This window comes from Mesoplodon densirostris, chromosome 8, assembly GCF_025265405.1.
Source record: "Mesoplodon densirostris isolate mMesDen1 chromosome 8, mMesDen1 primary haplotype, whole genome shotgun sequence".
In the NCBI taxonomy this organism is placed as follows: Eukaryota; Metazoa; Chordata; class Mammalia; order Artiodactyla; family Ziphiidae; genus Mesoplodon; species Mesoplodon densirostris.
Genome location: NC_082668.1, coordinates 109,503,349 through 109,520,395, shown reverse-complemented (window position 1 = coordinate 109,520,395; position 17,047 = coordinate 109,503,349). Strand labels below are relative to the sequence as shown.

Below are 17,047 nucleotides of genomic sequence, written 5' to 3'. Positions count from 1 at the left end.
CCAGGGCGGGTCCCCAGAGCGGTATCGCGGTTGGGGAGAGGCCGCTGTGAGCTTGGATGGCAGGGACCCCGACCTTACTGTGCCTGCCCCCTTACCTTGCTCGTGCTTTTTCATAGCACTATGACACTCTCAGAAATCGTATTTTGTTTTGTTTTTTAATGTATGCTTGTGTATGGATTGTCTGTCTCCAAGAGGGCAAGGCTTTGGACTCTCTAATTCACTGTTTTATCCCCACCGCCTAGAAAAGTGCTTGGGACATAGTGAGTGCTCAATAAATATTCGCTGAATAAATATTTTTTAAAAGAAATGCATCAAGTGAGTAATCAGAGAAGGCTTCCTAGAGGACGTGACCTTGAGCTGAGGCCTTATAGATTCAGAGGAAATGCCTCTGTGAAGATCCGGAGGGAAAGTGGTTCCAGGCAGGGCAATAGTAACCGGCAAGGCCCTGCGGCTGACCTACTTTGGCATGGCCTGGGGCTGGGTGACCCAGGCGAGAGCTTAGGAGGTGAGGTGGGCATGGTGAGCGGTGCAGATCAAAGGGGGCCTGGCAGGCCCTGTCAAAGAAGCAGCTGGGGTTTTATTCTAAGTGTGTTTTCAGCCGAGGAGTTGCATCTATGATCTGCCTTTTGGAAGGATCAGTCTGGAAGGCTTGTGGGCAGTGGGTCATGGGGGTGGGGCAGTTAGGAGGGAGTGGAGGTCAAAGAGCCATGACCCGCACCCGAGTGACATTCGCACCCCACCCCGTCCCCACGTTGGTCCAGCGCCTGGCGCAGAACAGCTGCGCGTTCTATCCCAGACGGGTATTCAGAGCAAAGGCTGTCCCCCGGAGACCGGAACTCCCAGAACTCCCAGCTCCCCCAAGCATTTTTTTTTTTTATGGGCATAGAATAAAATCATGTTCATTTATTTTTCTGCATCTTAGAATTTTAGAAAGCATAAAATGAAATACGTTGAATGTAATAAATTCGTCCATACAAGTGCAAGTCTCCAGCTATAATGCATTTTATGGCAGATATATCATTTTAAAAATGTACCAGTAAATCAAAAAAGAGGGAGTGTGTCCATTTAACTTTTATTGAAGTGTATGTAGGAGGTCTTCAGAAATCAAGTATGAGCATGAAGATATGGCCAAACATAAAATCTATCAAATGCAGTGAAAAGTTGCTGACTTTAAATAGTAGTTGTAAGAATGACCAATATATATTCTTTGTTAACAACCCTTCACTCTACAGTAAAAAAAAAAAAAAAAAAAAATTCAGTAAACATTCTTTCCTAAGGTAGTTTCCCTTATATAATCAGTGATTTATCCATTTCTTTGTATACAGAAATTTGTTGAACATACCAATCAGTGGTTCTCACAAGTGAAAAATAAAAGCACAAAAAAAGTTTACGCTCTTGTACGGGTAAATCCTCCCTCACTCTGCTCTCTAGGTCCCCCCCACCACCACTGCAGCCACTGGTCACAACTGGCAACCCACTTCCTCTGGGCAGCTCTGAGGGCTCACCACCTCTCCACTGCTCTCCTGCCACTCAGATCCCCCTTCACGGATGGATTTGTTGCACCAGCCAGAGGCAGGACCACAAGCAGACAGCCCGCAGCCTTCCGCCCCAGGGGCTCTGTTGCAGAGAGCCTCCTTGCCCAAGGTAACCCCCTGTTGGGGTGACCCCAATGACTACCCACACAAAATATCAAAGTCTGGCCATCTCTGCTGATGGGCTATTGTAGGCTTAGGTTCCCCCGTGGGGCCAGTCAGAGATGTCACGGGACCTTCTTCATCCACTCCTGTTTCCTTCCCATCCCTTGCGTGGGTGTTAATTTCAAGGGAACCTCCAAATAAACATCCTGGACACTAAGCTCCGTCTGAGGGTCCATGACAAGTCCGGTATTCATGTGGGAGGCGCTCTGAGGCGGTGTAGAAACAGCGTGCCCTTTTCTGGATTCCCTCACTGGGCAGATAGCCCCAGAGCACCTGCCATGTGCCAGGCGTGGCCCTGGGTACGAGGTGCAAGCTTGCCTTCTGACTGGAGAGGCCGGTGGGTGAGCAGCAATGACAGTGCAGTGTGCCCAAGGATGGAGAGGCTGCCCTGTGAGTGCAAGGGAGGATTTTGGAGCTCAGAAAGTCTCCCAGGTAGTGTGATGTCTCCTGATGGATGGGCGGAAGGTTGGCCAATCTGTGAAGTCAAGGCTGGACGAGGGTCTCCAGCTGAGCACGCAACCTGTGCAAAAGCCTGGAGAAAGGGCATGGGAAGCATGGGAAGGAGATGACCCTGATTCAAATCCAGCTTTCCCACCTGGCTTTGTCAGGATGTGTGGGCCTGGATTGGGGTAAATGGACCGCATGCGGCCTCTCACATGAGCATGGTCCTGGGACTTGCTTTGACTGTAGAACACAGGTGTTCCAGTTCCAGTCAGCCCTAGGAAGCCAGGCAGCTTCTGCCTGCACTCTCCTGGAGCTCTGGACCACCGAGGGGAGCGTCTAACCACCCCGCTGGAGAGCGAGGCCCACCAGGCCCCACCCATTGGGGCCACCAGCAAGGGTCATCTTGGCTGGGCCAGTGAATCTGCTCCAGCAGACACCACATGGAGCAGAAATGAGCCACCCACCAAGCCCTGCCCAGAATACAGCCCTGGGAGCAAACACACAGACACGGCTTTAAGCCAAGAACAGGTGACATGGTTTGTCTCATACCACCGGGGAAATGATTACTGGACACTTGGAACCTCAGTCTTGCCTTTGGTAAATGGGAGTGATCAGGCTTAGTTTCAAGGTGGTGATGAAACTTAGGGTCAGTGAGCATAGCCTCTCAGGAATGACCAGCCCTCTCTGTCCCTTTAGGTGACTGCATACCTTCACTGCATTCCTAGATTTTGACTCCTTTGTTTCTGGTGATGCTGCACGGCTTGAGGGATCTTAGTTCCCCGGCCAGGGATTGAACCCAGGCCCTCGGCAGTGAAAGGGCCGAGTCCTAACCACTGGACCACCAGGGAATTCCCAGATTTTGACTCTCCTGAGGGTAGGATTGACAATGCCCTTGGAGACTGCCTCTGAGTCATGCTGTGTGAACAAGGATGTGTACCCCTGCCTGTGACTTGTCATTGTTGCACAATTAGGACCAGCCTGGGCCCCAGGGACTCCCAGTCCTGTCAGGAGAAGACAGACGTGCAGGCGATGGCCTATCAGTCGCTCTTTTCATTTTGTAAATGTCCACAGTTCACTTATGGTGGACTTTTTTTTTTTTTTTTTTTTTTTTTTTGGCTACGTTTGGTCTTCATTGCTGCGTGCGGGCTTTCTCTAGTTGCGGCGAGCAGGGGCTACTCTTCCTTGCGGTGCACGGGCTTTTCATTGCGGTGGCTTCTCTTGTTGTGGAGCACGGGCTCTAGGCGCACGGGCTTCAGTAGTTGTGGCATGCAGGCTCAGTAGTTGTGGCTCACGGGCTTAGTTGCTCCTTGGCATGCGGGAGCTTCCTGGACCTGGAATCGAACCCGTGTCCCCTGCATTGGCAGTCAGGTTCTTAACCACGGAACCACCAGGGAGGGCTATTGACTTTTACTCTGTGCCAGGCCTGGCGCCATCCCCTGGAGTTTGCCAATGTTGAGAAGTAGGCCCATCTCACAGATGAGGAAACTGAGGCTCAGGAATCTGAATGCCACAGCTAGGTTTCGAGGCCAGAGCTGAGAGTTCAGGGCCTGTGCTCTTTGGTTACCATCAGTTCCTGTCCTGAGGCCTTGCGTTTCTTCCTTCACACGAGGCTGGGCAAACGTGCTGGGATCAGAGGTGTGTCTGCTCCTAAGGAGCGGCCTGGGGCCCCACAGAGCTCGTGGGCAGGGGTGTTCTCCTGGGGCAAGCCTGTCCCATGGGCCCTATTATGCCCACAGGCTTGGGGACAGTGGGTTGCACATACAGAGCGGGCAGCATCCTCCAGCTGGAGGCCGGGCCCGCCCCAGCTGCTGTACACTCCGCCCAGGCAGGGGAGTGGGATGGGCCCGGTGCTGGCAGGCGGGAGCCCTCCTGCACTTGGTGTCTGGCCTGCGGGGCCCTCTTGACTGTACCTCGGGCCCTGACTCCCGCTGAGGGGCAAAGCCCCAGGCAGGGAACATGTCAGCAGCTCCCATCTGCTGAGCCCTGGCTCTGCACAGGCATTAATTTCACGAAGGCACTCTCTCCTCTACAGCCCTGCAAGGTTCGCCGCGATTACACCGGGAGGCTCCAAACACTGGAACGACCTGCCCAAGGCGAGGGGACTGAGATCCCAGACTCGAACCCAAGCCTCCTGACGTTGGGCCTCTGGACGCGGCGCCCTGCGCCACTGCTGCTTCTCGGCCCCCAGCCTAGGCCAGGGCGTGGGTGGGGCAGCTGTGCCCAGGGTTTTGGCCCACCTCACCCCACGTGCACCCAACAGCTGGGGGAGGCGGGGGTCTCCACGGCCCTCAGGAGCTGACAGCCCTCCTGGGGAAGCCGCAACCTTCTGTGAGTCTGTGCCCCCAGCAGGCTCTGGAATCTCCTAGGCAGGGCCCACGTCCTCCTCGGAAATGCGTCCCCTGCACGTGGCGTGGGGTCATCACACAGAGGCTACTTAGGAGCTGCTCTTCTAATGTGAATGACTTGAACTGACATGAAACACTGCGGGAGGGAATTCCCTGGCGGCCCAGTGGTTGGGACTCAGCGCTCGCATGGTTGGGGCCCTGGTTCCACCCCTGGTCTGGGAACTAAGATCCCGCAATGGGAGACGCTTCCGATAGGAAAATCACTAGTACCGTCGATTATGCAATTAATGTTCTAGGAATAACATAGAATTACGCACAACATTCAAAAGGTTCAGCACACCCGAATTCCGCCCCATCCCGCTCATCAGTGTGCCTCCTGGGGACTCTTCCCGAGCTGTGTGTCGCCCATGAGCACACACGTGTCCGAAGGAGGCTTCAGGAGCCACACTAGGGCTGCCAGGGCTGCCCAGAGATCGTAGAGCTGGATAATCCTGGCAGGCTTCCTTGGGGAAGGAGAGGCCGGTAATCTGAGCTGGCTTCCAAGGGAGGTAAGATTTCTGTAGATGAAAGAAAACAGCAGGAGTTTCTCCAGGCGTGAGGAACAGCATGTGCAAAGGTGCCGAGGAAGGAGAAAGTGTGGTTCTCTAGGGGGACAACAAAGTGGGAGCCACAGGAAGTAAGAAGGGGCCAGGTGACTTCTGACTTCTGGGGAGTGGACTGGCTGTGTTGCGTTGGGCAAGTCACTTAACCTCTCTGTTGCAGAGTTGCAATGGACATTTACTGAGGAGTGCTCTTGGGATCAGCAGCTGTGGGCAATGGGGGTGAAGGAGGGAAGACGTGGGCAGACGGGCGAGTTAAGCTAAGAGAACTCCATGGATCCTAAAGGGACCCGGGGACTGGAATGGCCCTCCAAGTTGTCTAGAACTGGGACAAGGAAGTCAGGTCTTTGGACACTCACACTGACCAGTAGCATCAGGCACACGTTGCCCCTGGGGAGGGGAGGGACCTTGGCAAAGTGACTCAGCTGGTGGCCAGTCCTGGAGAGGGACCCAGCCAGTGCCATGCTCTGAGTGCCTCGGCCTGGGAGGGCACACCTGGGCTGGACGTGACCATGCTCTCCGACCGAGCTCTCCGAGCCGAGCCTTCGTTTACGGAATGAAGACGCCACCTGCGTCTTGGAGCCGTTGGGAGGACTAAGCAAGAGAGCGTTCGGGATGCTCCCAGCTTCCCTAAACACTGTCAGCTTTTCTGCTGCACACCACCAATCTGAGTGTTCCCTCCTTCTCGAATGTTCCAGGGTGTGCAGTGGGTAAAAAACCCCAAGTCCAAGTTAGGATTACATTCTGATGCAAGTAACAGCAACCTCGACATGAAGACAGCTCAGATGAGATAGAGGTTTATTTCTCCCTCAAGTTCTAAAAGTCTAGAGTGTTGACACTGTCCAGTACGGTGCCAATGAACCACATGCAGCCAGTGAGCAACTGAAACATGGCTAGTCTTACCAATGAACCTGTCTACAAGACAGAAACAGAATCACGGACATTGAGAACAGACTGGTGGCTGCCAAGGTGGAGGGCACTGGGGGAGGCGTGGAGTGGGAGTTTGGGGTTCGCAGATGCACACTATTATATAGAGAATAGATAGACAACAAGGTCCTACTGCACAGCACAGGGAACTATATTCAATATCCTGGGATAAACCACAATGGAAAAGCATATTTAAAAAAAAAAAGAATGTATATATATATATATATATATATATGCATAACTGAATCACTTTGCTGTATAGCAGAAATTAACACAACATTGTAAATCAACTAGACTTCAATATAAAAATTGATAAACAACAAACAAGAAGTATGGCTAGTCTTGAAATCGAGATATATTAGAAGTGCAAAGGGGCTTCCCTGGTGGCACAGTGGTTAAGCATCCGTCTGCCAGTGCAGGGGACATGGGTTTGATCCCATGTCCGGGAAGATCCCACATATCTTGGAGCAACTAAGCCTGTGCGCCACAACTACTGAGCCCATATGCCACAACTACCGAAGCCTGCACGCCTAGAGCCTGTGCTCCACAAGAAGAGAAGCCACCGCAATGAGAAACCCGCGCACTGCAAAGAAGAGTAGCCCCCACTCGCTGCAACTAGAGAAAGCCCGTGCGCAGCAACGAAGACTCAACACAGCCAAAAATAAATAAATAAATAAATAAATTTATTTTAAAAAAGAAGTACAAAGTACAGAAATTCCCTGATGGTCCAGTGGTTAGGACTCCGCACTTTCACTGCCAAGGGCCCAGGTTCAATCCCTGGTCAGGGAACTAAGATCCCACAAGCCACAAGGTGCAGCCACAGATAAATAAATAAATAAACAAAAGTGCAAAGTACAGAGCAGTTTCAAAGATTTTATATGAGACAAAGAATGTAATGTAGCCCATCAATAATTTTTAGACTGATCACATGATAAATGATAATATTTTGAATATACAGCTGGCCCTCGATATCCGCAGATGTGGAACCCTGGGATAGGGGGGCAGGGGCAGCCATAAAGGCTTGAGCCTCCTTGGATTTTGGTATCTGCGGAGCTCCTGGAACCAAGCCCCTGCAGATAGCAAGGGACAACTGTGCTGAGTTAAATACACAATATTATTAAAATTAACTTCACTTATTTATTTTTACTTTTTTAAAATGTGACTACTACTAGAAATTTTAAATTTAACTCTGTAGCTTGCATTATATTCCTATTGGACAGACTGGTCCAGAGCAGTGGCTCTCAAGCCAAGATGGCTTTGCCCCCCAGAGGACACATGGCAATCTCTAGAGACGTTTCTGGTTGTCCCAACTCAGGGTGTGGGGTGCATCTTGTGGGTAGAGGCCAGGGATGCTGCTAAACATACTACAGTGCACAGGAGAGGCCCCACAGCAAAGAATTCTCTGGTACAAAATGTCAATAGGGCTCAGGTTGTGAAACTGTCCTAGAGGTAATGAGTGACTGGAATTCTGCAGTGTCAGGAACCCAGCCTTCTGATACCTTGTTTCTTTGCCATGTGTACCTTCCACTTGCAAGGTCACAGCATAGTCTAAAATGGCTACAGTAATCAAGACAGTATGGTACTGGCACAAAAACAGAAATATAGATCAATGGAACAGGATAGGAAGCCCAGAGATAAACCCATGAACATATGGGCACCTAATTTACGACAAAGGAGGCAAGAACATACAATGAAGAAAAGACAGCCTCTTTAATAAGTGGTGCTGGGAAAACTGGACAATTACATGTAAAAGAATGAAACTAGAACACTCCCTAACACCATACACAAAAATAAACTCCAAATGGATTAAAGACCTAAATGTAGGCCAGACACTATAAAACTCTTAGAGGAAAACATAGGCAGAACACTATATGACATAAATCACAACAAGATCCTTTTTGACCCACCTCCTAGAGAAATGGAAATAAAAACAAAAATAAACAAATGGGACCTAATGCAACTTAAAAGCTTTTGCACAGCAAAGGAAACTATCAAAAAGACAACCCTCAGAATGGGAGAAAATATTCACAAATGTAGCAATGGACAAAGGATTGATCTCCAAAACATACAGGCAACTCATGCAGCTCAATATCAAAAAAAAAAAACCCAATCCAAAAATGGGCAGAAGACCTAAATAGACATTTCTCCAAAGAAGATATACAGATTGCCAACAAACACATGAAAGAATGCTCAACATCATTAATCATTAGAGAAATGCAAATCAAAACTACAATGAGATAACATCTCACACCAGTCAGAATGGCCCTCATCAAGAAATCTGGAAACAATAAATGCTGGAGAGGGTGTGGAGAAAAGGGAAAACCCTCTTGCACTGTTGGTAGGAATGTAAACTGATACAGCCACTATGAGGAATAGTATGGAGGTTCCTTAAAAAACTAAAAATAGAACTACCATATGACCCAGCAATCCCACTACTGGGCCTATACTCTGAGAAAACCATAATTCAAAAGGGTCATGTACCACAATGCTCATTGCAGAACTATTTACAATAGCCAGGACATGGAAGTGACCTAAATGTCCATCGACAGATGAATGGGTAAAGAAGATGTGGCACGTATATACAATGGAATATTACTCAGCCATAAAAAGGAATGAAATTGAGTTATCTGTAGTGAGGTGGATGGACCTAGAGTCTGTCCTACAGAGTGAAGTAAGTCAGAAAGAGAAAAACAAATACTGTATGCTGACACATATATATGGAATCTAAAAAAAAAAAAAAAGGTTCTGAGGAACCTAGGGGCAGGATAGGAATAAAGAGGTAGACACAGAGAATGGACTTGAGGACATGGGATGGGGGAAGGGTAAGCTGGGGCAAAGTGAGAGTAGCGTCGACATACAGACACTACCAGATGTAAAATAGTTGGCTGGTGGGAAGCAGCAGCAGAGCACAGGGAGATCAGCTCGGTGCTTTGCGATGAGCTAAAGGGGTGGGATAGGGAGGGTGGGAGGGAGGCTCAAGATGGGGGGGATATGGGGACATGTGTGTGTATATGGTTGATTCGCTTTGTTGTGCAACATCAACAACACAGTATTGTGAAGCAATTATACTCCAATAAAGATCTATTAAAAAAATAAAAATAAAAAAATAAAAATAAAATGGCTGCTGGAGGTCCAGCCATTCTGACAGCACTCCCATCAGCCACAAAGAAGCACAGAATAAGGGCACATCTTCTCTCTCTCTCTCTCTCTCTCTTTTTTTTAGCTGCACCTCGCAACATGTGGGATCTTAGTTCCCCAACCAAGGATTGAACCCGTGCCCCCTGCAGTGGAAGTGCAGAGTCTTAACCACTGGACCACCACGGAAGTCCCACATCTTCTCTCTTCACGGAAGACGTACACACCATTTCTTCTTACTTACAATGATTGGAACCTAGTCACCTGGCCTCACCTTGCTGTATGGGAAACTGCGAAATATAGTTCTTAAGGTATGGCACATGCCCAGCTAAAATCAGGGGTTTCTTACCAAGGAAGATGGGAGAATGGATCTGAGGGTGAGACTAGTATCTGCCAGGGGCACGAGGCAAGACATAGTATTCCCATTTTACAGAGGAATAAACGGAGGCACGTGGGTGAGGGGACTTGCCAAGACAGAGTAAAGGGCATTCTCCAGCATGAGCTGAGGTCTCCTGACTTCCCGTGCCTCTTCCTCACACCTGCTACCCTGCAAACTTGCCTAAATCACATTTTTGTCCTTAGAATCCCACCTGCCAATTGCCCAGATGGTCATCTCCATCACCATGGTGCCAGTTCCTCTGGTGAGAACTTCACTCGCTCTCAAAAATGCTCCTTCACGTTCAGGTAAAGTCTGGAGTTTACTAGCAGCACATCTACCTTCCTGAAACCAGCCACAATGGAAGTGCAGCCTTCTTTTTTTAAGTGCACACACACACCCCTTCCAGAGTAACTTTTTCTCCTGTCTTGAGATGACAACACCTGTGGGTGTAGGGGATGCCGCAGTGTGCTGTCCAGGCATCCCCTTTAGGTCCAAACACCTGTCCCACCCTTGCCCAGCCCTGGGAATGCTGGCTGCTGACACTTTACAGCTGGGCACCTCTCTGGAACTTTCCCTCCTCTGTCATGTCCCCTTCACTGGGGCCGCCTACACCCAAGGGCTGGTCAACATGACATATAAAGGTCTGGCTCCCATGCCCCAGCTTGGGACAACGCTGCGAGGCCATCCCAGCATCAGAGCTGCCGTGGGATTGGCGGAAGCCTTCCTTGCATCTGCCTGGCAGTTCAGCTCTCCCCTCTGTGCACTTCATTTGCACACACCCCGACATCCATGCCAACAGCACTCCCCCAGAAACTTCCTGCACCCGATCTCCATCTCAGAGTCTGCTCTCGGGGGTCTCTCCTAGGATGGCAGGTGGGAGATGCACAGGGATGAGGGGAGGGGCAAAGCCCTTGGATCTACCATTCGCCAGACCTGGGGGTCCTCTGAGTCTCACTGTCCTAGTCCCGTCCCTGTCATCTGTTAGCTTATTCATTCATTCATTTAACGAGTATTTTTTGAGCTCTATTACTGGTCGGGCAACCACACAGATGGTGCCCATCCTCACAGAGCTGAGGCTTTGATACAGGGAGACAAATGTGCAAGCAAACACACGGTCCCACGGTGGGGTGTGGAATTGTGAGGAAGCAAAGGCACAATGGGTGTGGAAGGGCTCCACAGCCCGCCAAGCCCTAGGAAAGAGCAGAATTCTGCACCCAGGGGTCGATACCTAGCCCTCTCCCACCTGCAGAACCCGATTCTGCAGGAGCCTGGGGTTGCCAGGGAGCCACGCTTCCCTCCTGGGCCTTGGGTACATTCAGGAGGCAGTTCTGCCCACTGGGCAGCTCCCTGCTCTGCCCAGGGTGGCCTGAGGAGTCCTGAGAGCTGTCCCCTTGGAACCAGGCACACTACCCATACGTCCAGGACCCCACGTTCACCAGCAATTCCCCCGCTCCTACCCGGCCACCTCCGGTGGTCAGGAGCCAGGAAACAGCTCCTCATTGTCCCGTCCACCAGTGCAGACTTTGCCCTGGAATCTTTTGACCCCTTCGCCATGCTTGACCGACTATTTCACTGAATCTAAGATGCCACCAATTGTAAGATGTCCCATTATTTTACGGACCGATAAGAGAAAACACTGGGAATTAAACTCTGACACAATGTTTTCTTACCACTTAGAATCTGCACTTTGTTCTTCTTGAAAGGTCTCGTTTTCTTTACTGAGGCATCAATCTCTCTTGTGAACACATAAAGAAGGAAAACATAAGCAAAGGAGATCATTTAACTTATTTCTAGAAGTTCTCTGTATTTTCAGGTACAACTCTTCTGGGTCCCCTTTTAACTCATAGTTGTCTTTTGTAGGTTTTGCATTTGGAGATGGAGCATTGATGGTGCAGCATTTATGAGCACTGTTTGTTCCAGAATTTTCTTCCAAGCTACAGATACCTCATCTGCACCCTCTTTTATTTTTTTATTTTTATTTTTTTTGGCCGCACTGTGTGGCATGTGGAAATTCCCCCACCAGGAATCAAATCCACACCCCCTGCAGTGGAAGCGTGGACTCTTAACCAGTGGACCACCAGGAAAATCCTGCACCCTTTTGAAAAATTTTTATTTTGTTGAAGTATAGTTGATTTACAATGTTGTGTTAGTTTCTGGTGTACAGCAAAGTGACTCAGTTATACATATATACATTCTTTTTCATATTCTTTTCCATTATGGTTTATCACAGGATATTGAATATAGTTCCCTGTGCTATACAGTAAGACCTTGTTTGTTTGTTTGTTTGTTTTTTGCGGTACGCGGGCCTCTCACTGTTGTGGCCTCTCCCGCTGCGGAGCACAGGCTCAGCCGCCATGGCTCATGGGCCTAGCCACTCCGCGGCATGTGGGATCTTCCCGGACCGGGGCACGAACCCGTGTCCCCGGCATCGGCAGGCAGACTCTCAACCACTACGCCACCAGGGAAACCCCTGCACCCTTTTTTTTTTTTTTTTTCTTGCGGTACGCGGGCCTCTCACTGTTGTGGCCTCTCCCGTTGCGGAGCACAGGCTCCGGACGTGCAGGCTCAGCGGCCATGGCTCACGGGACCAGCCGCTCCATGGCATGTGGGATCTTCCCAGACCAGGGCACGAACCCGTGTTCCCTGCATCGGCAGGCGGACCCTGCACCCTTTTGATGGAGGTGTTTCACAACCTTATAAAGAAGTTTCCTGTATGTATGGGCAATGCCAACTCCATCACAAATCTGCCAAATTGGGCTTCCCTGGTGGCGCAGTGGTTGAGAGTCCGCCTGCCGATGCAGGGGACACGGGTTCGTGCCCTGGTCCGGGAAGATCCCACATGCCACGGAGCAGCTTGGCCTGTGAGCCATGGCCGCTGAGTCTGCGCATCCAGAGCCTGTACTCTGCAACGGAAGATGCCACAGCAGTGAGAGGTCCACGTACCACAGAATAAATGAATGAATGAATGAATGAATGAATAAATAAATAAATAAATAAATAAAAACTGCCAAATGGCCAAGAGCCATCACCAATGGTCAGAAGCATCCTGATTTGAGAGACATGAACATGTGGAGGAAAAAAATAAATAAATAAAAAATTAAAAAATCATGTCTTAGAATCAGTGAAATATGCTGGTTTATCACAATTGTGAATCCCACCTTCTTAAGGTCAAAATTTTGAACTACATTTCCCAGCCTCCCTTGCAGATCTGTGACCTAGTTTCTACCAATAAGATGCACTCATCAAAGGCTCTGATTTGGAAGTGACATGAAGAAGCAGGCTGCGCAGAGGTCATCCGTTTTGCTGGCATGGGTGGCAGCAGAAGAAGTGTTTCTGAGGCTAATCAGACCAATTAAGCAGGACCGTTTCTGGGAGCATTGCTTAGACTTGCTTCCTCAGCCCTTCTAACAATTCTGCAGGAATGAAATTCCTTTCTGCCCCCAGCCAGGTAGAATTGCCCATCTAAGATCTCTTCTTTCCTTCTTCTTTGTTAAAACGAACAAACAAACAAGCAACAAAACCTCTGATCTTGCTGGGGCTTAGCAATTTGTGGCCAGCTGAAAACCTACATTTCCCAGGCTCCCTTGGAGAGCTAACCACATGACTAAATTCTGACCAATGAGATGTGAGTAGATGTTGGTGGGTGGACCTTTGGGGGAAGTTCCTTAAAGGTGAGCTGACTTCAGTGTATCCCACAAAGTAATGATCCTCAGATGGGGTGGTGTGGGTCAGCTCCCCAAAACTAAAATTTCATCTTATTATTGTTCATTGTAACCATAGGTCACATATTCAAGGGAAGTATCTTCAAAAACAAAATCACACCCTGAAATGCATATTTGCAATTATGATAAAACAAGAAAGATATAAAACCTTAGTTCTCTCCACTGTCTGTTGATAACCCCCTGCCCATGGAGAATGCTCTGGCTCTGCACACACGTTTATACTTAGTGTCTGGACCCCAGTCCGCTACAGAAGAAATTGCTGGGTACAAATTGGCAAAGTGCTTCTGTACATAATGTTAATGTAGGAAATATTTGACAGGCTAGACTCTGAGCTTATTGCCTTGCCTTTTTTGCAGGTAAATTTTGAATTCCCTGACCACTGATTTGGGTTTTATTTTGTGTTTATAAGATGTGTCATTGAATAGAAATGAATGTCCCTAACTAGGGGAGGTGATGGATGTGTTAATTAGCTTGATCTTGGTAATCATTCCACAGTGTATATGCATACCAAATCATCACATTGTACATGTTAAATATATTCAATAATATGTGACAGTTATTCCTCAATAATTTCAAAGTTAGGGGAACAAAATTAATGTCTGCCTTATGGAAAACCTATATTTATAACTCAGTAAATACTGTTTTTCCATCTAGTTTGCCCTACATCCCTTTTCATATTCTCAGAAGTTGATTTTGTTTCCTGGTGGTCCTATCTCTTACTGTTTTAAATGGGGATAAGTCCTGCTGATGAAGCTTTAAATTATTATTATAAGTTTCTTTGCAGATTAAGTGTTCCTTGTTTAACATTTGTTTCAATGTGCCATTACCTACTCCACACAGTAGCATTCTTCAACATTATATTCTGTTGAACCTAGTAGAGAAATCTGAGTATCATCTTTCCCACCAAAATAAGTACCTAAATGCTTATGTAAATATAGTTTATGGCAAAGAAAACTGGAAGGGAGAGCTGAATCAGTTGATCAATAATATCCTTTTGCCCTTGCCTTTTCATGCTCCCTGCTGCCTTGAAGGCTGCTGTGAAGGCTGGAGCTCAGGCAGCCATCTTGTGAAGGCTAAATGCCCGTTCTAACATTGTCTAAGCAGAAAGACAAAAGCAATTCGAACCCCTGAAGACATCATAAAGACACTATTTCAGCCCTGAATTGCCCATCAGGTTTTTTTTATTTTAATATTTATTTTTTATGTATTTGTTTGTTTATTTATTTATTTTTATTTGGTTGCACCGGGTCTTAGTTGCGGCATGCATGTGGCATCTAGTTCTCTGACCAGAGATAGAACCCGGGCCCCCTGCATTGGAAGCACAGAGTCTTAACCACTGCACCACCAGGGAAGTTCTGCCCTTTAGATCTTAAATGATATTAATTGATCCTAATTTGGTACTGGGGGCTGCAAGTTACAGAATCTAAAGTTTTAAAATTGGGTGAATGGAGAGGGTTAGGTTTGAGGCTATAATGGTAAAGATGTGACAGGCTGGGGTTCCCTGGTGGCGCAGTGGTTGGGAGTCCGCCTGCCGATGCAGGGGACACGGGTTCGTGCCCTGGTCCGGGAGGATCCCACATGCCGCGGAGCGGTTGGGCCCGTGAGCCATGGCCGCTGAGCCTGCGCGTCTGGAGCCTGTGCTCCACAACGGGAGAGGCCACAATAGGGAGAGGCCCGCGTACCGCAAAAAAAAAAAAAAAAAAAAAAAAAAAGATGTGACAGGCTGGAAAGTTGTTACCTTTAGTCATATAGTAGTGAAAATTTTGGTCACATTGTTGCCTGTGGTCCTTTGGAAGCTGGATTCTGTGCCACCCAAGTCTGTAGGTTAACGCAGATGGTGGAAAGGAGGCAGAACATTGGCATGTGTTGACTCAGCTCATTCTGGCTGCTCTGAGCCAAGTTCTACAAGAAAAAGAAAACCGAGATGAGAGCCACCTGGTTGGAGAAGGAAGGAAATACCACTCTGCCTACAGCCTGAACTCTAAATTGGTTGAGGGTCCTGGTTTGGAGCCTTGCAGAGTTGAATTCCGCTGCTCCACACCACCACCCTCACCACCACCACCACCCCCCGCCACCCTCACCACCACCCTCCACCCCATATCCCCCATGCTGTGCAACGAATGTGAAGAAACAGTCTTAGCTGGGGACATAAAAATGGTCTCGCATCATTTTCAGTCTGACTCTAGTGAGAGTTTTCTGCCAGATGAAGGGGGCAAACCCACCAGGAAGATTGGATAAAGGGTGTGATGAAGGGTGTTGTCTTCCCACCTGAACCTATTGTTTCAAATGACCTCAAGGCAGGGGCAAAGAGGGTGGGCCAAGGGAAAAGAGGATAGAGATCTACAGTTACAGAGCTCAATATTTTCAGACTAAAAAACGTCATTGCAGTATATATAATTGTCATGGGATTAGTGTCCAGGATACATTAAGAAGTCCCATAAATTAGTGAGAACAAGACAACACATTCAGTTGAATAAGGGGCAAAATAATTGAAGAGGAATTGCCCAGAAGAGAAAACACAAATGGCCCATAAGCATATAAAACACTGTTCAACCTAATTAGTAGTCAGGAAAACACAAATTTAGGCCATGAGATAAAATTTCACAGCCTGGCAAAAATTTTAAGGTCTGAAATACCAAGTGTCAGACACTTGTGCAACAGTGCTGAGGATGGTGTAAATTGGCAAACCACTGTAGAAAATGTTAAATGTGCACATTCCAAGCCCTAGCAATTCTACCCCTAAGTATATTCCCTGGAGAAATTCTTGAACTTGTGCACCAGGGGTCAGAGCAGAAGTGTTCATAAAAAATAGGAGCAGGAGACATCTTCACTGTAGAATAGATTAACAATTTTGGTATGAAAAAATTCAACACAGAAATACATACAGCAGTGAAAATGAAATAAAAACAGTCACATGCATCAACATGGTTAAATATCAGAGACATAATCTTGAAAGGAAAAACTCAAGTTGCAAAAGAATTTTTTCTATTTATAAAAAGTGTAAAAACAGGCAAACTAAACAATACATTGTAAAGGGATACATAACTATGTAGAAAAATATGGATTTTAAGTGCCAATGGGGGGAAATGGGGAGTTGTTTTAGTTTTTAAACACCCATATATGTATATGCACTCTTTTATGTATGATACACATATAAAAACAAAACAAAAAATTCACAATAAAAACAAAACAAAAAGCTGTGGGGAGACAAGTTATTGGGCTATGATTACTCACACATAGATCTGACCAGGATACATAGCTCTAACATAACAGTCAGAAACTCCAAAGTCCCACTTTCAATAATGAATAGAGCAACCAGACAGCAGATAAATAAGGAAATAAAGGACTTGAATATCACTTTAGGCTAATTGTACCTAATAGTCTTATACAGAACATACACCCAACAACAGCACAGTACACAGTTTTCTCAAGTGCACACAGAATATTCTCCAGGATGGACAATATTTAGGTCACAAAACAAGTCTTAATAAATTTTAAAAGTTGCAATCATACAAAGCATTGTTTCTGATCACAACGGAATGAAACTAGAAAGCAGCAGCAGAAGGAAAATCAGAAAATTCACAAATGTGTGAAATTAAACAATACACTCTTTAACAACCAATAGGTGAAGAAAAAAATCAAAATGAAAATTAGAAAATATCTTGAGACAAATAAAAATGAAAACACAACATACCAAAACTTATAGGATGCAACAAAGCAGTGCTAAGAGAGAATCTATGGCTGTACGTGCTTACATTTAAAAAAAGAAAGATCTCAAATCAACAACCTAACTTTATAC

The 17,047-nt window shown here is 47.3% G+C and overlaps 1 non-coding gene across 1 annotated transcript; it reads left to right on the top strand.

Moving 5' to 3' along the window:
* Nucleotides 1–6,728: 6,728 nt before the first annotated feature.
* On the top strand, nt 6,729–6,801 carry TRNAE-UUC (transfer RNA glutamic acid (anticodon UUC)). The gene has a single exon. It is a non-coding gene; the product is annotated as a tRNA-Glu (tRNA).
* Nucleotides 6,802–17,047: the final 10,246 nt, after the last annotated feature.